Here is a 23,372-nt window from a genome sequence, read left to right on the forward strand (position 1 = left end):
ACTGAAATGTCATACTTTGAGGACACAGGCATCAGCCTCTCAAATCTAAGTTGTACAAACAAAAGGACAGCCCCAACTGTTTCAGTTTCATTAGGACAAGAAAGGCATCCACATTCACCTTGGAATCATATATTTGGCCAATGTTCAGTGCAGTCACACTTTTGTTCTTTTATTAAATTTTAAAACCTTAACTGATTCCTTTCTTCCACTTTTTAACCTTTTTTATGGAAGAAATCTTGACAATTATTAGAATGATAGAATACAGCAGTAAAGTACTTGGCACATTACTGAATTAGTAACTACAGGATGAAAATGTAAGGAACTCATTCCTTACAGGCATGCACGAAGGGGACAAAGAAGAGGGGAACCATCCTTGCAGCGGTTAGCCAAACAGTTAAGAGGCTAGGAAGAGGCCTATGTAGGTCCAATAAGACAGTGCCTGGGTTTAATTCTGGGTTTCATCCTGGGATTCCAGCTTCCTACAAACATGGTTCCAGTGAGACAGCTGATGCTGACTCCAGTAGTTATCTCACATCTGCCCACTTGGGAGACCTGAACTGTGCTTCAAAGCCTTGGTTCTCAGATTCAGCCTGGTCATGTTCCAGGAGTTGCAGGAATACAGGGATTGATCCATCTATGGGATCTGTTCTTGTTTGAACTGGTACATGCCTGTTTTCTTCTTTCTCTTTTGAACAGTTTTTAAGACAGAAAAACAACCATTCCCTCCTCTGTTTTAGCATCAACTAATGCTTATTTTTAAAAAAATCACACACACACACACACACACACAGAGAGAGAGAGAGAGAGAGAGAGAGAGAGATAAATAAACATAAGAGACCATACCTGCTGGTGGCCGTGGTCCCTCAGGAGCCCGTGAGGCTGTCTGCTCACTGATGGGAGGGGCGGTGTATTGCTGGAGATGCCACCATACACGGCTATGGGGCCACTGAGAAGGTGGACATGGCTGGGAGCCCACTGTTGACCTCAGCTCCATGCAGCTAGTAGTCCTTATGCTCCTAGTACATAATACCAAATGCACTGTGGCCTCAAAACCTACAACCACTGCCCATCCAGAGGGGTAGGTGGATGAGCTCCCACCCAGCAAGGGCCTGAAACCATCCTGGTCTGAGGGGCTCTAGAGCTCCAAGGAAGGGTGCAGGCTGGCCAGGTAGACAGCTGAGGAGCAGGTGCTACAGGGAGTCTTGGCAGATGGGTAGGCACAGGCATCCCTGCCTTAGTTGCCACCTAAGCTGGGATGGGGTGGGGGGTACAATGAGGAAGGAAGAACAAGTAGAATCTTCTGGACATTCTTGGACTGTGAGCCCAGTGGCCACCTGAGGCTCTCCCCAAGGGTTCGAGGTTACGAGGAAAGTGAGTCCAACGTGGTGGGCCAGAAGGAATGGGAGGATATACAGAGAGGACAGAGTGGGAGGCAAGTATGTAGGCCCTCAAGTAGGTTGAAGTAGGAGGGATGGTGGTGCAATGGTGGAAACTGGGTGGATGAGGGTCTCGTAGATGACTAGAAGTGTAAGGCTGCAACGGAGAAAACAGAAGGAGAATGAAGGCATACACAGATTACAACATTTTTAATGACAGATTTGAGTACGTGATGCAGTTGGGAACCAAATCCTGGTTTGAAATCCAAATTCCATACATGACCAAGCACCAGTTTCGATTCAATTTCCTGCTAATGCACACACATGGAGGCAGTAGATGTTGACTCAATCATCTGGTTCCCTTCCTCCAACGTGGGAGGCTTGGACTGAGTTCCCGGCTCCTAGCTTTGGCCTGGCCCAGCCCCAGCAGTTGCAGGCAGTCGAGCAGTGAAGCAGCAGAGGAAAGGAACTCTGTTGGGATTGCTTTACCGAGCAGGTCTGACCGAAGTGATCTTCCCAAAAGATCTCCAATGTTTTAGAAATGGGCCTGATATGACCTGGCACTATGGCACGGTCAGTTAAGCCGCAGCCCACAATGCCAGCATCCCATGTGAGCACAGGTTCGAGTCCCAATGCTCCACTTCATTCCATCTCCCTGCTAATCTGCCAGTGAAAGCAGTTGATGAGGCCTAAGTGTTTGGGTCCATGCACCACTTTGGGAGACCCGGATGCAGTTCCAGGCTTCTGCCTTTGGCCTGGCCTAACGCTTTCCATTGTGGACATTTGGGGAGTGAAATAGCAGATGGAAGATCTCCCTGTCAACTCTGCCTTTCAACTAAACAAATCTTTAATAAGATGGACCTACAAGACCTTGTTCCGCGGGACCAAAAGTTTCATGAGAAGCCAGTTTCAGTATTTCCCGATACCGATCAGCAAGTAAGTGGTATGTATGTTGAGGAAGTACTTAGTTCTATTTAATCACCTCCTTTCTGAGGATTTCATTAACAAAGACTTATACTATATCCTTCTAATAATACAAATAAAGAGAAGTTTTGTGCCAGCAGCACAAAATCAGTACTTACACATCCTTGAGCCTCCAGCATTAGATGTTGCCAAATCAGTACTTACACATCCTTGAGCCTCCAGCATTCACTTACGTGAATTTGACTGCTATTGAATTAATTTCTTCGACTGCTTCTAATTTGGGTGGAGTACAGTCTTACTATGAAGCAGCACAGACTATAATTATGTAAAACATAAAGTTATAAAGACTGTGTAGCAGTTGAATAGTTAATTTACAAGAGTGGAAAGGCAGTGAAATAGAGTAAACGACTGAAAACCAAAGCAGCTTTTACAAAAACATCTAACGTGTGTTGTCAAGTTTGAATCCTCACATGCTATCTATTCCTACAAACACGTTAACTATTCTGTTTTTAAAAACAAAGTATGAAACATCTGATATACCCAGAGTCCATTCTTTATCTCAACTTCCAAACAAATTCTCGGCTTTCCCAAATCTGTGTCACTTCCATGGGCCTTTTACTCACAACTGGGATTGTTGTCACTTCCCAGAGTTCATGACTGACATGAATAAGAAGCCCCATGACACGAAATTTGGGAAGTAAGAAACTGTCCTTTACAACTGTTTCCATAATGAAAGCAAAGTTTGGTTGCCCCACTGAAGGATCTTAAAGAGACCATCACTCTTTTCAGGCTCCTGATTCCATGCACGTCTCCATGAATGGACAACGACAATATAATACTTGGAATGACTCCTGCATCACAAATTGTCTCGAAATTTGAGTTACTAGGTTTTATAAAATACTCATTCTAAATGCTGCGTATCCTCATGAGTAATTTTCCCATCAGCAACACTGAAATGACTGTGAACGTTACTTTCAAAGCCTACACTAAGACCTTGCAGTCACATTTTTCTACCACTTCTTGTGGTAAGTTCCCACATGTGAATCTCTACAGACAACTGTATCTGAGTACTCTGGTTGTGTTGTGTTCTATCAAAAGACTGTAATGCTCTTCATTCCACATTGGAAATACTATTCACAAGGCACCCATGGTGACCTGTGTGTACACAATTATCATTTAGATTCCTACCACTCCTCATGAATCTGGCCACAACAATGACTCTGGTCTGCTCATCCTCCTTGATGGTAACTCTCTTTAAAGGCAAAAAAATGTGGGTCAACACGGATACTGGGTGGAACGTATGGGGAGATGGGAGTAAGAACATTCACTGAGAAAGACTGAAAACGACTACAGCATTTAAAAGAACGAGGCAGGAGGAACAGAAATCACATCCTTGGTCTGAAAAACATTCACGACCAGGTGCAGAAAAGTCATTCTTCATCTCCTATAATATTCCCAGCACACCTTAAACATTTTGGAAGTCTACCTTCTTCAGAACTGGAAAACAACAACATCTATCTCCTTTCCATTGTTAAGAATGACTTGCACTTGAATGCTCTTATGAGTTTTTAAAACCTTTCATGGTTCCCTCATAATATGCCAAGAAGAAGGTGGAATACTGATGGTTATGTGAACAGACGATCTACAAGGTAGTACTAGAAAATGAAAACAGTCCTTTGATTTTTATTTCGGTGAGCCTCTTCTGACACTCCATCATTACAGAAGAATGTAGAGATAACAAGAAAAAAGATAAAAACACAGTAACGCTCAACAATCAGAATGCCTTGCTGTCTAAGATCAAGTGAAATGAAGAGAAGGCAGATCTATTAACTACCTGAAATAACCTTAGGACAAACAGAACTGATGCTTCAGCATAAGATTAGGAAATGGTCCCAAAAGCAATCTCCAAATTCTTCACTTTCACTTATCCAGAAGCCAATCAACGGACCCTGCCTGGCTTCATAAGAACAATAGGTACAGGTTCTAACTTTGAAAGCCTTTACATGGTTTGGCTTCCAAGAAACCAGCATTGATTCAGAAAACTCATTCAACGTTGCATCAGATGGCTAACAGGATGAATCTGGAGTGGTAGCAGAATTCATTGCAAAGAAGTAGAATTTTCTTCAGGCTCACTGAGGAGTACACTTCTAGCATTAAAGAACAGAGATCTAAATATCAGTAAGGACTGATCTGTAATAAATTTATCTAATAGTAAACTTCAAGAAAGTCAGGGATGGGATGATTTTGCAGCATTTTTGCACCATAATGCATGCACCCAAGGCCAAAGACAAGAAGGATCATCTCCCTACATTCCTAAAACTTAAGACCAACCAATCACTGGTTCATTCCACTTTTAGAGTTATTTAGTCGTCAAAGTGACAAGAAAAACAATATTCCAAATTAGTTTGATTATGTTAGCTTCCATGTTCCTTTTACAAAGAGTCTCAAAATGTTCCACCAAAACATGCCTAATGGCAGAATAATCTAACGATGCAATTTGAATGGGCTTATTCATTATTATGGGTGAGAAACTGAACCTGAAATGGCCAAGATGTGTCAAAGAGAACTGGTGTATGGTGAAGTCAGGGCTTGCCTAAGGCAACCTAACCAGACACACCGTTTCACTCTTAATTACCGTTCAACACTATTTGCTCCATATTTTCCATGGCATTCTGTTCAGAAGGTCACTTTGTCAATAACATCATGAGTTTAACATCCTGTGAGTAGATGAATCCTTTCCTTCCTGGAACATGCATAAATGATCTTAAGGCTTCTAAGGCAGCAAGACAGCTGCCACCTGGGCCTCTCCTAACACTGGCTCTATGGGGATCCAGCTATGGTGTAAGAAATCACTCCTACTGCCCATGTTGTGAGGAAGCAGAAGTGAGCCAAGTGGAGACACCACCTGGAGGAAGAAATGGTTACTTTCTGCCAGCTTTCAACAGCCTCATGATGAAGGAACCATCAGCCCAGCCACCACCAGACTATACACACAAGAACTCCAAGTAAGAACCACCCAGCCATCCCCCAAATACTGGGAAATTAATAAGTACCATTTAAACCACAACGTCTGGGATGACTTGTTACACGAGATTAGAAAATTGGAACAAATTTCTTTCTGCACCTAGGACTGCACTGTTTTTCAATATAGAACCATCTAACTAACTGTGTTTAACGCGAGGCTTGGGGCTAATTCTGTGTTTCAATAAAGCTGACAGATGTTTATGAGCACACACTATGTGCTAGGCACTTCTAACACCCTGTTGAACAAAACAAAATGTTCTGCCTTCTCAGAGAGCTTATGTTCCAACAAAGATTAAAACAATTAAAAGTACAAGAGTATTTGCTGAAGTTTGTGGAAAATGACATTTACATATTTACTTTGGTGCAATTTTTTTCACATATTGAAATATATTGCATGCTTCTGGTTTCATTCCTGAGCAATTCACCTTTTCGTTAATCAGTTTTGGACTAGGACTTGAGCTTAAATTGAGTCTTTTTCTTAACATGATTCTCTTGGGAGTTGATGTACGGCTGTTGGTGATGACATTTTGATTCAAACTTATATCTTGACTCTCCTGGTTGTTGCCAATCAGGTCATCACTTGGGGCCACTTGCAGGTGCAATTTATTTTTTAAATCCATGCATGTGAACTTCAGAAAGCTCATGGAAAAGCCCCTCATGAAAAACCCTTGCCAACAGACAACATGGAAGGGTTACTCCGTAACACATGGGCATACCTGTTGTCTGCTAATTCTACTTTCTTGCAGGATATAAATTATGGACCTGAGAAACAATCTTCTGATCCCTTGGCTCAATCTTCCTTTTGCACCTTGCATTCTTGAGATCTATTTCCAAATTGCTTTCCAAACACCAATTTATCAGCATTTGCTGAGACATTACTAGTGCAAATGTTGTGTGAAAAGGAGATTAATGATCAGTAATACAAAGTAGATTCTGTCTGATACTGGATAAATCTGAGTGGATCTGGAGGTGTGGTTCAGAGGGTTAAGCTGCATTTGGGACACCAGCTTCCCATATGGGACTTAAGGTTTTGAATCCTGGCTCTTTGGCTTCTGATTCAGCTCCCTGCTAATGCACCTGGGAGGGCAGAAGACAACCCCAGTGCTTGGACTCCTGCCATCCATGTGGGAGATCTGGATTGGGTTCTTGGCTCCTAGCTTTGGCCTGGCCATTGTGGTCATCCAGCGAGTCAATCAGTGGATTAAAAACCTTGCTCTATTATTCATACACACACACAAACACACACACACACACACACACACACACACGTAATTCAAGAAACCATTCCCGGGGCCCGCGCTGTTTCAAAACTGGTAAAGCCGCCGCCTGCAGTGCTGGCATCCCCCACGGGTGCTGGTTTGAGTCCAGGCTGTCCCACTTCCAATCAAGCTCTATGCTATGACCTGGAAAAGCAGTATAAGATGGCTAAAATCCTCGGGGCCCTGCATCCACACGGGAGACCAGAAGAAACCCTGGATCCCAGCTTTGGACCGGCACAGCTCTGGCCACTGCAGCCCTTTGGGGAATGAACCAGCGTTCTCAATCTCTCTGCCTCTCTGTAATCCTCCCTTTCAAATGAATAAATCTTTTTTTTTTTTAATTTTGTGACAGGCAGAGTGGACAGAGAGAGAGAGAGAGACAGAGAGAAAGGTCTTCCTTTGCCGTTGGTTCACCCTCAAATGGCTGCCGCGGCCGGCGCGCTGCGGCCAGCGCATCGCGCTGATCCGATGGCAGGAGCCAGGTACTTATCCTGGTCTCCCATGGAGTGTAGGGCCCAAGTACTTTGGGCCATCCTCCACTGCACTCCATGGCCACAGCAGAGAGCTGGCCTGGAAGAGGGGCAACCAGGACAGAATCCGGCGCCCCGACCGGGACTAGAACCCAGTGTGCCAGCGCCACAAGGCGGAGGATTAGCCTAGTGAGCCGCGGCGCCGGCCAAAATGAATAAAATTTTAACAACAAGGAAGCCATTCTTCAGGCATGTCCCCAAATATAGCTTCAGTCAATGAGTGACAAAAAGTTACAAACACTTATGCAAACACAGAGGCAGGACACATAAAGCTTCGTAAGCAAAAAATGAAACCAAGTACATTAGAAAGTTTATTGTACTTGTAAGAAAAATGCAGATCAAGTAGAAGTCAATATAAAAGCTTTATATTACATATTTATTATATAAAGACTTTGACCAATGGGCAGAGATCTCTGTGCCATCTAAAGATGTGACTATTTTTCAAAACCTTTCAGTTTTCACAATTAAATTTCATTTTATCAGAGATAAAAAGAATATGATAATTGGGAAAAGCCATGAAATTAGATTTAACGAAAGTAGATCTGGGCTTAAATAGGAGACAAATTAAAACCTAAATTACATTTAGGCTTGGGTAACAAAATGACAACTCTGCGTGAGAATCTATGCACTGTGAACAAACTAGCAAAGCTTAAAAATTTACATGCGGGCATGTATAAAACTAGTCCAGATCCAATTAAATGGGACATTTGGAGGGCTAAAATATTAACTAAAGTCATACACACTCTATTTAAAAACCATGTGAAACTTAAATCAATAATCCTAGAGCTTTAAAAAGGGAAATTGCGTGCATGAACACTCGGTAGCCTTTGTCAATTCAGTGTCTCATGATAACAGATTCAGGTACTTGTGTATTCAGCCTTAAACACAAATGCTTTTGATTATCCAAGGGCCAAGAGACAGCAGGAACAGAAACGAGCAGAAAACCTCAGGAGAAGGCAGAAGGTCACAGAGAACCCTACTCCTTTCAACTTATCTCACTCTACATTCCTACTTCCCTAGCCATCCCAAACCAGAATGCATCTCTTCACAATCAACAGGTAGATAATCCCATGAACCCGGAAACTGTCTGCAAACCTGCTCCTCACTTGGGCTAGCACTGAGGCACAGCAGATGAACCGCCGCCTGTGAGGCCAGCATCCCATACGGGCACTGGTTCGAGTCCCAGCTGTTCCACTGCTGATCCAGCCTCCAGCTAATGTGCCCAGCAAGGCAGCAGATGTCTCTATAGTCGAGCTCTCCCACCAACACGGAAGACCTCAATGGAATTCCAGGCTCAAGGTTTTTGCTCTGGCGAGCCCTGGCAATGGCAATCATTTAGGGAGCGAACCAGTGGATGGAAGAACCCCAGGCCCCCGTCACTCTGTCACTATCTGTACTGTGCCTTTATGTCTTTTAAATAAATAAAACCAAAAAACCATTTTTCAAAACCCAACCATTAAGTGCAAAAAAGTTTTTTCATCACTTTGCATCCTATCCAAAACACCCCAGAGAAACATATTTTTACTAGTATTAGTCTGCTTTCTGACTATCAGCACCGCCCCCCCCCCCAACACACACACCAAACTGTCGCTCCCCCTCTTCGTGGAGGAACGACACAGAACCCTGCCTAGGCTTCATATCCGAGTCACGGCACCATTATGTCGCTCCCCGTCTTCATGGAGGAACGACACTAAGCCTTGCCTAGGCTTCATATCCGAGTCACGGCACCATTATGTCGCTCCCCGTCTTCGTGGGGGAGCGGCACACCGCCGGCCGGCTCTCTCGGGGGCTGCACAGGTGTTCCCTCAGATGTTCCCCTTAGATGTTCCTGGTGCATGTTGTCTCTCTCCTCTTTTATAGTCCTCCTCCGCCAATCCCAACTCGGCTGCCCACACGCCAAGTACGCTGCTCTCCTCCAATCAGGAGCAGGATTGGCTCCTGGAGGTCATCACTCAAGTTGGCAAGAGGCAGCTGCGTAGAAGCTGTTTTCTCCTCTCCCAGCGCCATATTGTGGGAGAGCAGATGCATAGAATAAGTCTTAATTCCAGTAACTCAGTCCAGTCCGGGTTGCTCCCCACACCAAACAGACTGCAGAACAGGCCAGAACCTTGCAGAAGCTGCCAAGCGTCAGGTTGTTTCTGACATATTGTCATACAAACACTGAAGTAAAGACTAAACAGAGCAGTGCCTCCTCACACTGGGCACCAAATGCAGGGGAAAGGGTGCAGATCCACAGCAGTCACAATACAAACTCACAGCCAGATCAAACTTAGTCAAAGAAAAGAAACTCCCAGAGTTGGACCAACTGCCAGCGAGCACACAGACTGAACACGTGGCAGACGGCCCAGACCCCAGCAGGAAGGGCCTTTTTAAATCTTAGGTGGGCTAATGGTGGGTGTGGGTGGTAGCAGGTGGAGACGAGCATCTCTATGCAGGTTCTTCAAGTTTGGCCTCCTGGCTTCCAAACCTGGGGACAATGCAGGCAGTGGGGGGTGGAGGGGAGAACAATAGGATGTGAGATGAAACTGGTCTCTTGAAAGAAGGCATGAGTAACCAGGAGTTTTTTAAAATGGCTGAGACATCTGTCCTTGTTCCATCAATCCTGATTTTGAGTATAGATAAGGAAGCGGGGCGCTGGTTTCTTTCTGGCTACTTCCTGCTGATACGGGGTGTAGACGTGGGGCAGGGTATCTATACGCTGGATCAGATTGATTGGAGAAGGAGAGAGCAAGCAGCCTTGTATTGCTCCTGCGTGACGGCTCAAGATACAGCAGTCACAGCCTCCTGTAAGGGCTTCTGAAACATGTACATGTTGTACATGGTAGGAATAGCAGCTAACGATTACGAGGATAAAAAGACAAATCAGAAACATTGCCCATGGTGGGAACGATGCCAAAATGAGGACAATGGGGGATATAGGAAAGAAAGAGTCCTGTCCAGTTAATGCGAAGACAGGTTTATGCCTGACCACTCCATGTGTAGGGTGTCTAACAAGCAGATTAGAAACACAAGGTGTAAGCCACAGGACACAGTCATTGTTACAGGATCTAAGAAAGGAGGGAGTTTTCCTACTGAGATGCAAATGGAAACTGACAGAAGGGGTTCAGTAATAAGCAGGTGTGTTTTAAGGCATGGCCAAGGAATCTGTGAGGTCCAGACCTGCCTGTCTCTTCACATGTAGCCCTGGATGAGACATAGCAAGGGAGATGGGAACCCCCTTGGGGAAGACACCCCGTTGACTTCCATTACCCTTGTTGGCCGGGGAGGAGGGCTGGCCTGAATAGGAAGTTAGTATTGAAGAGGTGGCATCTGCCTTGATTGGTGCTGACCCGAGGCTGTCCTCCTGATGGCGGTGGTTACTTTGGGAGCTGGGCAGAGGGAAACGCTTTTTAGCCTGGGGCCAACAGGGTCTGCGGTTCTGACCCAGGAGTCCTTCAACCCCGAGGGCAGTTCCGTTTTCCAGTGGCCTGGCTCTTGTCACAGCCGACAGGGCTCTTCATGACAGCTACTTGCCCAATGCCCTGACCCCTCATTTCCTAAACAGGTGCCATTCAAGGGTGGACTGGCCTGGCTGGGTCTCCTTGATGGCAGATCATGGTGTAAAGTGGCCATTAACTGGCCTGCCACCTAACTTTACATTGCTATTGCTGCCTCACTCGCTCCTCTTTCTCCTGGTCTCTGTTAAAGTAGAACCCAGAAGCAGCCTTTAGGAATGGCAGCCAAGGGGGCGCTCAATCCCGTCGCTAATCTTTGGTGGCCTGAGCTAGCAATCTACGGTCACAGGCATATTACGACAATATTCTTCCTGTGAGGTAAGATGATGCCAATGAGGAGAGCTATGTTCTTCTATGTAAGATCAAAACCTTGAGACCACCCTATCGAAACTGTCTAATATAAGGTCTGAAGATCAAACTGTACACCCTGATGGGGAGTCCTGCAGAATAGAATCAGTTCCCCATCTTGAAGAGACTAGAGAAATGAGGGAACAAGTCAGATTTCCAGACTGCTTACTGTCAATAACTTAAAATCCCGTGAAAACTTAGCAAACATTTCAGCTGTCAAATAACTTATGAAAACATTTACCGAAAGGTCCAATGCCTTCAACCAATGTTAAGAGTACATATAGTTGGAAATACTTCTCAAATGTCTAACACAAGTGTAACCCAATTGAAACAGAGAGCTGTTAATAAATTTTCCCATGTGGACATACAATACATGCACACATATGACACAGTACAGGAGAGTGACAGAACAGTTTGTTACTAGCAGAGAGATTTTTGTCTGCCACTAGACAAGGGAGGGGAAAAGATGGAAGGCGACTAGGCATGGAGCATTCTTTGGAACACAGTTGCTCAGGACTCACCCCTGCTCCTCAGTTTTTTTGTGTTTTGTTTTGTTTTGTTTTGTTTTGATAGCTCTGCGAAACATATTATTAGAGATGGCTGGAAAAGAGGTTCTGTCTTTGTGCAAGAGAGAATTTAGATGTGAGAGCAGCAGTGTGAGATGCAGCTCCATTACATTAAGTTTCAGGATTTTCGGGTTCATAGGAGGAGGGAAGTGACGGGTAGAGAAGACTATTTTAATTAGGACAGAAAGGGGGGGACCGTAAAGAGAGCAGGGGCTTAGCTTGTGGGACAGAGGGTGGCATGTGGGAGTGTGGGTGGTGGTGCTGAAGTCAGGCTTCATTGCATCTGAGCAGCAGGCAGAGTCCTTTCTTAAGCTCTTGTTGGGGGAGGTGCTGAGCACCACATGGACCCTGAGAAGGTGGGCACACGTGAGAAAGGCTCCTAGTTGAAGTTTACAGTGCATTGTCTTTGGAGCTTGGCATGTCTCAGGTGCAGAGCTTTCCAGAGCCAATACACATTCTGCTAGCCTTTACACTATCTTTCTACATCCAGGGGGAGGGACTGGCAGAGGAGACTGGAGAGGAGAGATCAGAAAGAGAGGAAAGAGCCAGTTTTGGCTGCCAGTGACAGGAGTGGGGAAGAGCCAGACAGGGGGAAGGGTAAGGAGAGGGTCATGGTCCAGAGGCTGCAGCATCCCTGAGAGAACAGTGGAAGGGAAAGTCGAGGGTTCTAGGGGAGATTCCAAGTGTTTCTCTGGTTTTTGGTCTTGGAATTAGAAAAGCTGACCTCAGGGGGGCTTAATGAAGGGGAATCAGGTGGGTTGGCCAGACAGGAATCACCAGATGGACGCTTGGGAGGACCCTGGGGTGGGCAGGGAGGAGGGTCACACTCCCGGGCCAGGATCTCAGAGAGGAGGATATGAGGGAGGGACGGAGAGCTTACAGAGAGTTTGATCTCCCTCAGGAAGAGCAGGATAAAGAGAATTCCGGGGAGAAGAGGCTGGAAGGGTGCTAACTTTCCTTGTTGCCAGTGGAGAGGGAAAAGGAGGCACCAGAGAAAGAGGGGGAATGGAGTGAGCAAAGGGTTGTGTTCCTGAAAGGCCAGCTTCTCAGGTGTGGGAGAAAGGAGGGGTGGGCAGGCTGACGATTTAAGGGGTGGCTCCAGGCCTTCTTCCTCCATGAGAAATTAGAGTGAGCAACGTTGACCCCAATGGAGGAAAAGGGCTTGGAATAGGAGCTTCTGACCATTTGCCTTTTCTCTGTGTGAAGTTATTAAAATCTTGGAGAATTTTGAGACAAAAAAAAAAAAAAAAAAAAAAAAAAAAAAAAAAACAACACCAAATTCGTGCTGAGGTGGAATAATCGCTTTGGCTTTGTCTCCCGCTTCAGGCCCAGCTTGTGCAAGTCTGCAGAGGCAGGCCAGAGGGGAGCTGAAATTTGGAACCCATGGATTAAGCAAACTACGGTCTGAGGGAAGAGGTTCTTCTAGCAGGGTTTCCCTGGGAAAAAAATCACCTCAACCGAGCACCTAAGTCCTGAGTCCTCTAACAGGAGGCAGCGATAGAAACCAACTAAACACCCAAGCCCTCCGAGGGGGGGATGAACTGGTCACGAGCATCGCCCCAGCATGCCTGAGGAGAGAGTGACCTCTCTTACCAATCTGATGGGCTGAGAACTAGGTCCGATGTGGGCATGCAGCGATGAGATCAGGCAAAGGCTCTGGCTGTGAATTCGCTCCAAATGAGAAGTGCAAGAGGGAGTGAGAAAATGTTCTGGAGAGGCGTCTCTCAGGGCCTTCCAGGTCAGAAGGGAAAAAGGAGATTGTAGGAAAGAGAAGGTTAGGGGTGGGTGGAGACACTAAAAAGGGGAAGGATTTGTCCAGATGAAGGGTGGGGGGGTCACAGCTCTCACCCAGAGAATACGAGATCGGCAGATTGGGACAAGATGCTGGCCCTTCCCTCTATTTCTCACACGGGGCACCAAATATAAGCAAAAGGGTGCAGATCAGAGAAAAGACAGAATACGAACTCACAGCCAGACAAAGCTTATCCAAAGAAAACAAATCCGCAGAGATGGGTGACCAACAGCTAGCACACAAGCACAAGCGCGCGCGCACACACACACACACACACACACACACAATACACAGCAGAGTGCCCAGACCCCAATAGGCTGGACCTTTTTATATCTTAGGTGCACTAGGGGTGGGGGGGGCAGTAAACAGAGGTAACCTTCTCCATACAAGTTTTTTCAAGTTTTGGCCCCCTGGCTTCCAAACATGGGGAATAATGCAGGGGGTGGGGTGGAGAACACCACATTGAGAGACTCAATTGGTCCCTTGAGAGAAGGTAAGGGTCACAGAAACCTGAAGTGCCTGAGGCGCCTGTCCTTGTTCCATCACTACCTACCTATGTCAAATATACACACACTGAATGTCTTGCTAACGGCAGGTAGAACCGTCTCTGCTGTCAAGCGTTAGTTCTACTGCTGGGCATTAGATGGCTGGGCCCCAGGGTGTTAACTCGACTACTTAATGTATATGCAAATCACACTACTTGTGGGTCTAGGGAGATGATGGTGAGGAAAACTAAGGTAGGAATTCAAGCCAGGTATACCACATATGTGGAAGTGATCCAACCTCACCCAGCATATGGGAGTGGAACCAGATCTTGCAAAATAGGCATTCCAATATTCCAAGACTGGGTGTCAGTGTCCCAAATAATGACAAATGACTGCTCCTTGACACTGCACATCCAGTTGAGTAAGAGTATATCTAATAATTTATGGCATTAATGACCAAGCATTTAACTAACTGTTTTAAAAGTATTATATATACAGGATGTCAGTCAAATCTGTAACACTCCCAAGAAAACATATACAAAAACGCAGGAGTGTGCCCAGTGTCGTCCAAGTAGAGGTACTCAAACTTAAACCTAACTAAAAGATTACATCACATATTAGTTAAGGGTAAAGGTAAGTATTACTATTCCCTGAACACTAAAAGTACTCCTGGTCAGTCCTCTCAGACTGACACTGTCAACATCAACCTTCTGCTGAATCCACTATGTAAATACTAAATACAAGTGTATAAAACAAGTTTTATAAAGTGATCTGGAAAGGTTTTATACAACCCTAGTACTTCATGGCATAAAAATTTCCTCCTGGGGAAAAGTAGCAATTGACTCAATGACCGGATTTGATGTAATTTGATTTTTCCTCCATTCCCTGTATTGTCCAAGTCTTCTATAATGAATGTGCACTTACAAAGAATAAAATTAAAACGAGCTGCACCCTATAACTCAAGGTCCCATCAATCCCGACCTTGCTTTGCGTAAATAGAGTAGAGCAGAAATGAGGCACATGAAACTTTTTTTTATAGAACCACAAGGGAGTGGCTGATCTAGATAGTATACTCCAGCACTGTACTGGCCCAGCAGGTGGCCACTACCAATCCTGGGTGACATGCTGGACACACTACACGTGACTAGTCCAAGCTGAAATGGGCTGTAAATGCAAAATATACATTGGATTTTAAACACTTTGGTCCAAAAACACTAAAGAAATCTCTTAACAGTTTTCAGCATATCAATTAAATGTTGAAATGATAGTACTTTGGGTATATTAGGCTAAAAAAACACTGAGGTTGATTTCACATCATTGTCAAATGAGGCTACCAGAAATGAACTCACAGTTTACACTAATTCGTATATTCAAACGAAGCCAGCAGCATGGCCGTCACCTGGGATCTTGTTCAAAGGCAGAGTTTTGGGCCCCAGCCCTGGAGTGCTAAGCAGAATATGCATGTTAACAAGACCCTCAGTTGATCAACATACACACTGAATACTGAGATGCACAGTTAAAGAAAACTTGTATTTTCCCTAAGCGTGACAATCTCACTTTTCTTCAATTTACCCAATCATTAAAATGCTACAAGGCTTTTGTGACAATTCTAGACAACAAGAACCTAAGGTGCATAAAAAATGCAAAAGCGTATTTCACTACCTGTTTTGGTGGTTTCTATTCCACAGAAGATAACAAATTGAAAAATAACAATCCAGTTCTACTATGAACGCTTGTTTTTAAAAATGCAAATTTGCGCAAAAACAACTGATGCATCATGGACTTTCAAACCAACCTATTAATGCACCAAGAACATATCATAGTGTCTGTGCAAAACTGCCAGTGTCAATAGAAAAAAAGACTGAAAATCAATTAAAATACCATAGAGTGTCTATGGAGCCACAAGATGTTAGGAAAATCTAAAGGTGTCCACTTAATAATTTCACCAAAATAAGGAACTTAAAGAATACTAAAAAAATACAAGAAACATTTCAATTTAAAATGTAGGACGAATAGAAAAAAACAGCATATGACAAAAGTAGTGTAAACTTAGTGCACAAGAATACTGTGCTGATACAAACAATGAACTCATTTAGAGGAAGCCACTGTTCTGGTCTCCAAAGTCCTTTCCTGTATGCCACTGCACCTGTTGATTCTACAGAGATGCATTACTCAAAACTAAAGCAAGCAGTTGCTCACGTCCCCATGCTTCTGACTGATTATAATTTAATAAAATTCTGACTGATTATAATTTAATAAAAGGAAATGCGCCCACAGGAAACTGAAAAAGAATTGATTCTCTCTGCTCCACACTCCCACTTAGTTATCCGCCACCCAAGAAAATTTATACAGAGAATCCATACTTATTCACAAGACTATACCAAAAACATCGTTTTGTGTGATTCACCTGCAAAAATGTGAATTTCTGAAGAGCTACTAGTGGAAGTGGGGTACTTAGGCCCTCAAAGATTTGCTGAATAAACGATAACGAGCCTGTGAGTTCACACAATGAAAGAAAAGCTTTATCTGATTAAATTCAGTGTAGGAAGTGCTGGTTTCCTTTTTTTAAATGAAATAAAAAATACAGCTAGTTTGAAGAATAGCTTGACGGTAAATCAGATTTTTTAAAATTTTTCAAATGCTGTTTGTATATCCTCTGTGTTTCTCCCCCATTTTTCACTGTCAAGAAGTAAGGTATAGACAAAGGGATCTGTAAGTTACATATAGGCCTTAATACTAAAGGTATACAAATACTAACACACTTTGAAAAAATAACCTCATTTCCAAGAAAATACAGAACAGATCCAACATGGCTGAATAGGGTATAGCAACAATAATATGTTGCACGTTGCGGCCATCTGGGGAGTGAACCAGGGAAAGGAAGACCTTTCTCTCTGTCTCTCCCTCTCACTGTCTGTAACTCTACCTCTCAAATAAGTAAAATCTTGAAAGAAAATTCATGTGGAATCACAAAAGGCCACAAACAGTTGGAGTGATCTGGAACAAGAAAACCCAACCTGGATGAATCATAATGCTCGATTTCAAAGTATTCTACAAAGTTACAGTAATTAACACAGCTTAGTAATGGCATAAAATCCAACACGTAGCTCAATGGGACAGACGAGAGAGCCCAGAATTTAATCTGCATACAGATAGCCAGCTGACTTCTGACAAAAGTGCTCAGACCACACAGTGGCGTTAAGGATAATATTTTCAAAATGGCGCTGGCAAAACTGAATGCATATACGTAGAAGAACCAAAGTAGATCCATATCTCTCTTCACATACAAAAATCAACTGAAGATACATCAAGGACCCAATTTAAGACCTGACATTATGGACATTATGAGGCTGCTAGAAGAAAACGTGGGGAAACACTCAAAGACGATGGTGTGGGAACAACTTCTTGGATGGGAACCCCCGAAGCACAGGCAGCAAAAGCAAAACTAAGGAAACAGGACTTTATCAAACTCAGAAACAAAGCACATGACAATTAGAGTGGAGAGATGTACAGCAGAATGGAAAAAATAGTTGCAGGGGATTAATATCCCAAATACACATGCAACTTAAAAAAGTCAACAACAACAAAATCAATCCAGTTCGGAAATGGAAAAGGACTTCAAGAGACAATTCTCAGAAAGAAGAAATACAAATACAAATGGCAAACAACCATATGAAAAAATGCTCAACATCTCCAGGCTTCAGGGAAACTCAAATCAAAACCACAATGAGGTATCTCCTTACCCCTATTAGAATGGCTGAAATCCAAACAACAGAGGAACAAGTGCTGGCATGGATGTGGGGAAAGGGGAACACTTAGACGCTGCTGGGAGGAATCTCAGGGAATCGAACAGAAAGAAATGTTTGTGTGTATCAGTACTGATGCGAATACAGTTTGTAAAACTTTGTTTTATGCCTTTGTGAAACCGATGGTTAAAAATGTTATCCTACCACAGTTTCAATGATCTACAGCTACTTAAAGATTTACCACAGAGGGATGAAACGCTCATTTCTCCGTTCAATTACTGTTTACACTCGGTGTCTATAGTCTCACTAAACTGGTATAATTTTGTTTTTTACTCGCTAAACTTATCTAGTGAAGTATTAAGCCTTTTTACTGTAATGTAATTTGAAAACTGGCTCAAAATCTAAACCAAAGACAGAAAGAAAAAGAAGAAGGAAACACAGTGGAAAGGAGAAAGGGGGAGGGAGGAAGGCAATATCATGGTGTTCTTACAGCTGTGTCTACAAAACACACTGAGTCTGCTAAACACTAATTAAAAGAAAAAAAGAAAAGACAAAGAAAACCGACGCACATCCATTTGTTCCCCACATCACCGCTTACCCATTTGCCAAACAAACTGCAAAAACGCAGTACAGAACTAAGAAAATAAGGTACATTCAATAAGTAAGAATTATTGAAATGTATTAACTATAAACAGGATATGGTAAAAAAAAAAAGCTACATCACGAAGCTCCACAGAGTACCAAAGTATTTACATAAAATGTGTGTACACATGAAAAAGGTAAAGAGTATATGCAGAGAAATAAATATATGAAGGAAATGAAATTAAAACACATTGTAAGTTCTTAATTTCCTTTTTTAAACTGTTGCTAAACTGTCATGGTTTTTCGAATTCAGAGGGACAAGGATTTGAAATCTTGGTTACCAAGCCAATTAAGGTCACCTGCATCCCAACCCTGAAGAACCCGGGTTCAGTATCCACCTCCGGCTCCTGACTCTAGCTTCCTGTTAAGGTGGATGGGGAAGGCAATTGTGATGGCTCAAGAAATCGGGGAGCTGTTTCTGGCTCCTGCGTCTACCTTCCTGTAATGTGGACCTGGAGGGCAGTGGATAGGACTCAGGCATTTGGGTACCCGTCACCCTTGCTGGGAACACGGAATGAGTTCTCCAGTCCTCAACTCAGCCAGGCTCAGGCCCAGTAGTTGTGGGAATTGGGAAGTCAACCAGCAGATGAGAATCCTCTTTATGGCTGTTTCTTGCCGTGTGTGTGTGTGTGTGTGTGTGTGTGCGTGTGTGCGTGTGTGCATGTACATGCATGGGTATGAATATCTGCCTCTGAAATAAATCTTAAGAATACATAGAAACCACCCACTTTGGAAGAATTTTAACTTTAGTTGGTTAAGAGGCAAAGAGATGGAGCTCTCCCATTTACTCCCCCACTCCTTAAATGCCTGCAGCAGCTAGGACTGGGTCAGGCTAAAGTTAAGAGCCAGGAACTCAGTCTCCCATGGGGCTGACAAGTACCCAGACACTTGCCATCACCTGCTATCTCCCCAGGACACACCTCAGCAGGAAAGCTGGAATTGGAAACGATCCAGAGTTCCAATCCAGACGCTGGAACACAGGCCACAGACACCCCAAGCAGAAACTGAACTCCCACATCAAACGTGCGCCCCCAAGCATCTGACAAATGACGCCCACAGGCTGTGAGCCTAAAGCCAGGGCAAGGGGCACTCTCCAAGCTAGAGAAAACCCCCTCGCAACTGCCTGCCTAGCTTCCTTCCCCTTCATTTAGTAGATTACGACTGCTGTGACGTGTCCGGACCCAACCTGTTAATCCGTACTGCCCACCTGATGCCCACGCCACGGCCAACTCAAGCCGCCACCGCGCCCTCTCTCTCTTCTGCTGCCCAACGCAGAGCCACAGCCGCCTGCTTCACTGCCGCCCCAGCGTCACTGAGGCCCCGCCGCCTTCGCCGCGGCTGCCCATCACGTCAGCACCGCCGCCCCTACCTGCTGCTTCCTTCCCGGCCGCCCGACGCCGCTGACCCCGGACTCTGCACCAGAGCCGCCCCGCGGTATCTTTCCGCTCCGCCCCGCCCGCCACCGACCTGCGCCATCCAGAGCACCACGTCCCACGGGACGCCCACACGACAGCAGCCGCTTCCTGGCTTCCTGGTTCACTGCCGCTGCAGCCGTTGCCAGCGAACACTTGAGGCTTCCGGCCTAGGAAGTCCCAGGCTTCAGTTAGGCCGAGGCACAGCCGCACTTCCCCGCCCAGGACGTCCGACCCGGAGCCGCCACCGCCGCCTCTATCCCCGCCACGCCTCACCGCCGCCTCTATCCCCGCCACCCCTCACCGCCGCTGCCGCCGCCTCCTTCGCCGCACTTCCCAGGGCTACACTCACACCGTCCCCACCTACCTCTGCTTCCTCGGAGACCTCCGACTTCTCAGACCGCTGCCGCCGATGAACTTAGCTGCCACGCCCACGACGTCGAACGCGACCCCGACGCTACGCACGCTGGCGCCGACGCTGACGCCGACGCTACGCACGCTGACGCCGACGCCGACGCTGACGCCGACGCCGTACAAGACGCTTTGACGCTGACGCTCACTGACACTGCATCTGTGACAGCGTCTGCGTTGTAACGTCGTGTATGGCGTCGGTGTCGGCGTCGGCGCCAGCGTGCGTAGCGTCGGGGTCCCGTCCGACGTCGTGGGCGGGGCAGCTAAGTTCATCGGCGGCAGCGGTGAGGAAGGAAGTGGCGGCGGCGGTCTGAGAAGTCGGAGGTCTGCGAGGAAGCAGAGGTAGGTGGGGACGGTGTGAGTGTAGCCCTGGGAAGTGCGGCGAAGGAGGCGGCGGTGCGGGGTGGCAGGGATAGAGGCGGCAGTGGCTGCTCCGTGCCGGGCATCTTGGGTTGGGAAGTGCGGCTGTGCCTCGGCCTCACTGAAGCCTGGGACTTCCTAGGCCGGAAGCCTCAGTGTTCGCTAGCAGCGGTGAACCAGAAGGCCAGGAAGCAGTGGCTGTCGTGTGGGCGTCCCGTGGGACATGGTACTCTGGACGGCGCAGGTCGGTGGCGGGCGGCGGCGGCGGCGCGGAAAGACTGCCGCCTCTATCCCTGCCACCCCGCACCGCCACCTCCTTCGCCGCACTTCCCAGGGCTACACTCACACTGTCCCCACCTACCTCTGCTTCCTCGCAGACCTCCGACTTCTCAGACCGCCGCCGCCACTTCCTTCCTCACCGCTGCCGCCGATGAACTTAGCTGCCACGCCCACGACGTCGAACGCGACCCCGACGCTACGCACGCTGGCGCCGACGCCGACACCGACGCCATACACGACGTTACAACGCAGACGCTGTCACAGATGCAGTGTCAGTGAGCGTTAGCGTCAAAGCGTCCTGTACGGCGTCGGCGTCAGCGTGCGTAGCGTCGGCGTCAGCGTCGGCGCCAGCGTGCGTAGCGTCGGGGTCGCGTTCGACGTCGTGGGCGTGGCAGCTAAGTTCATCGGCGGCAGCGGTCTGAGAAGTCGGAGGTCTCCGAGGAAGCAGAGGTAGGTGGGGACGGTGTGAGTGTAGCCCTGGGAAGTGCGGCGAAGGAGGCGGCGGTGCGGGGTGGCAGGGATAGAGGCGGCAGTGGCTGCTCCGTGCCGGGCATCTTGGGTTGGGAAGTGCGGCTATGCCTCGGCCTCACTGAAGCCTGGGACTTCCTAGGCCGGAAGCCTCAGTGTTCGCTGGCAGCGGTGAACCAGGAGGCAAGGAAGCAGTGGCTGTCGTGTGGGCGTCCCGTGGGACATGGTACTCTGGACGGCGCAGGTCGGTGGCGGGCGGGGCGGCGCGGAAAGACTGCCGCCTCTATCCCTGCCACCCCGCACCGCCGCCTCCTTCGCCGCAATTCCCAGGGCTACACTCACACCGTCCCCACCTACCTCTGCTTCCTCGCAGACCTCCGACTTCTCAGACCGCCGCCGCCACTTCCTTCCTCACCGCTGCCGCCGATGAACTTAGCTGCCCCGCCCACGACGTCGAACGCGACCCCGACGCTACGCACGCTGGCGCCGACGCCGACACCGACGCCATACACGACGTTACAACGCAGACGCTGTCACAGATGCAGTGTCAGTGAGCGTCAGCGTCAAAGCGTCCTGTACGGCGTCGGCGTCGGTGTCGGCGTCGGCGTCAGCGTGCGTAGCGTCGGCGTCAGCGTCGGCGCCAGCGTGCGTAGCGTCGGGGTCGCGTTCGACGTCGTGGGCGTGGCAGCTAAGTTCATCGGCGGCAGCGGTCTGAGAAGTCGGAGGTCTCCGAGGAAGCAGAGGTAGGTGGGGACGGTGTGAGTGTAGCCCTGGGAAGTGCGGCGAAGGAGGCGGCGGCAGCGGCGGTGAGGGGTGGCGGGGATAGAGGCGGCGGTGAGGCGTGGCGGGGATAGAGGCGGCGGTGGCGGCTCCGGGTCGGACGTCCTGGGCGGGGAAGTGCGGCTGTGCCTCGGCCTAACTGAAGCCTGGGACTTCCTAGGCCGGAAGCCTCAGTGTTCGCTGGCAACGGCTGCAGCGGCAGTGAACCAGGAAGCCAGGAAGCGGCTGCTGTCGTGTGGGCGTCCCGTGGGACGTGGTGCTCTGGATGGCGCAGGTCGGTGGCGGGCGGGGCGGAGCGGAAAGATACCGCGGGGCGGCTCTGGTGCAGAGTCCGGGGTCAGCGGCGTCGGGCGGCCGGGAAGGAAGCAGCAGGTAGGGGCGGCGGTGCTGACGTGATGGGCAGCCGCGGCGAAGGCGGCGGGGCCTCAGTGACGCTGGGGCGGCAGTGAAGCAGGCGGCTGTGGCTCTGCGTTGGGCAGCAGAAGAGAGAGAGGGCGCGGTGGCGGCTTGAGTTGGCCGTGGCGTGGGCATCAGGTGGGCAGTACGGATTAACAGGTTGGGTCCGGACACGTCACAGCAGTCGTAATCTACTAAATGAAGGGGAAGGAAGCTAGGCAGGCAGTTGCGAGGGGGTTTTCTCTAGCTTGGAGAGTGCCCCTTGCCCTGGCTTTAGGCTCACAGCCTGTGGGCGTCATTTGTCAGATGCTTGGGGGCGCACGTTTGATGTGGGAGTTCAGTTTCTGCTTGGGGTGTCTGTGGCCTGTGTTCCAGCGTCTGGATTGGAACTCTGGATCGTTTCCAATTCCAGCTTTCCTGCTGAGGTGTGTCCTGGGGAGATAGCAGGTGATGGCAAGTGTCTGGGTACTTGTCAGCCCCATGGGAGACTGAGTTCCTGGCTCTTAACTTTAGCCTGACCCAGTCCTAGCTGCTGCAGGCATTTAAGGAGTGGGGGAGTAAATGGGAGAGCTCCATCTCTTTGCCTCTTAACCAACTAAAGTTAAAATTCTTCCAAAGTGGGTGGTTTCTATGTATTCTTAAGATTTATTTCAGAGGCAGATATTCATACCCATGCATGTACATGCACACACGCACACACGCACACACACACACACACACGGCAAGAAACAGCCATAAAGAGGATTCTCATCTGCTGGTTGACTTCCCAATTCCCACAACTACTGGGCCTGAGCCTGGCTGAGTTGAGGACTGGAGAACTCATTCCGTGTTCCCAGCAAGGGTGACGGGTACCCAAATGCCTGAGTCCTATCCACTGCCCTCCAGGTCCACATTACAGGAAGGTAGACGCAGGAGCCAGAAACAGCTCCCTGATTTCTTGAGCCATCACAATTGCCTTCCCCATCCACCTTAACAGGAAGCTAGAGTCAGGAGCCGGAGGTGGATACTGAACCCGGGTTCTTCAGGGTTGGGATGCAGGTGACCTTAATTGGCTTGGTAACCAAGATTTCAAATCCTTGT

General features: G+C 47.5%; 1 long non-coding RNA gene across 3 annotated transcripts in view; it reads right to left on the reverse strand.

Annotated features, from left to right (window-relative positions):
* Positions 1-20,100, reverse strand: part of LOC149122104 (uncharacterized) — a 54,220-nt gene extending 34,120 nt beyond the window's left edge. For all 3 annotated transcript variants that reach the window (XR_016221757.1, XR_016221759.1, XR_016221758.1), the window contains exons 1-3: positions 19,966-20,100; positions 19,654-19,768; positions 844-1,016 (exon numbers count right to left, since the gene is read on the reverse strand). This is a non-coding gene — a long non-coding RNA (uncharacterized LOC149122104). The remainder of the gene's footprint in view (positions 1-843; positions 1,017-19,653; positions 19,769-19,965) is intronic.
* Positions 20,101-23,372: the final 3,272 nt, after the last annotated feature.

This window comes from Oryctolagus cuniculus, chromosome 15 (assembly GCF_051225735.1).
Source record: "Oryctolagus cuniculus isolate XC-2025 breed Fujian yellow rabbit chromosome 15, ASM5122573v1, whole genome shotgun sequence".
Classification (NCBI taxonomy): Eukaryota; Metazoa; Chordata; class Mammalia; order Lagomorpha; family Leporidae; genus Oryctolagus; species Oryctolagus cuniculus.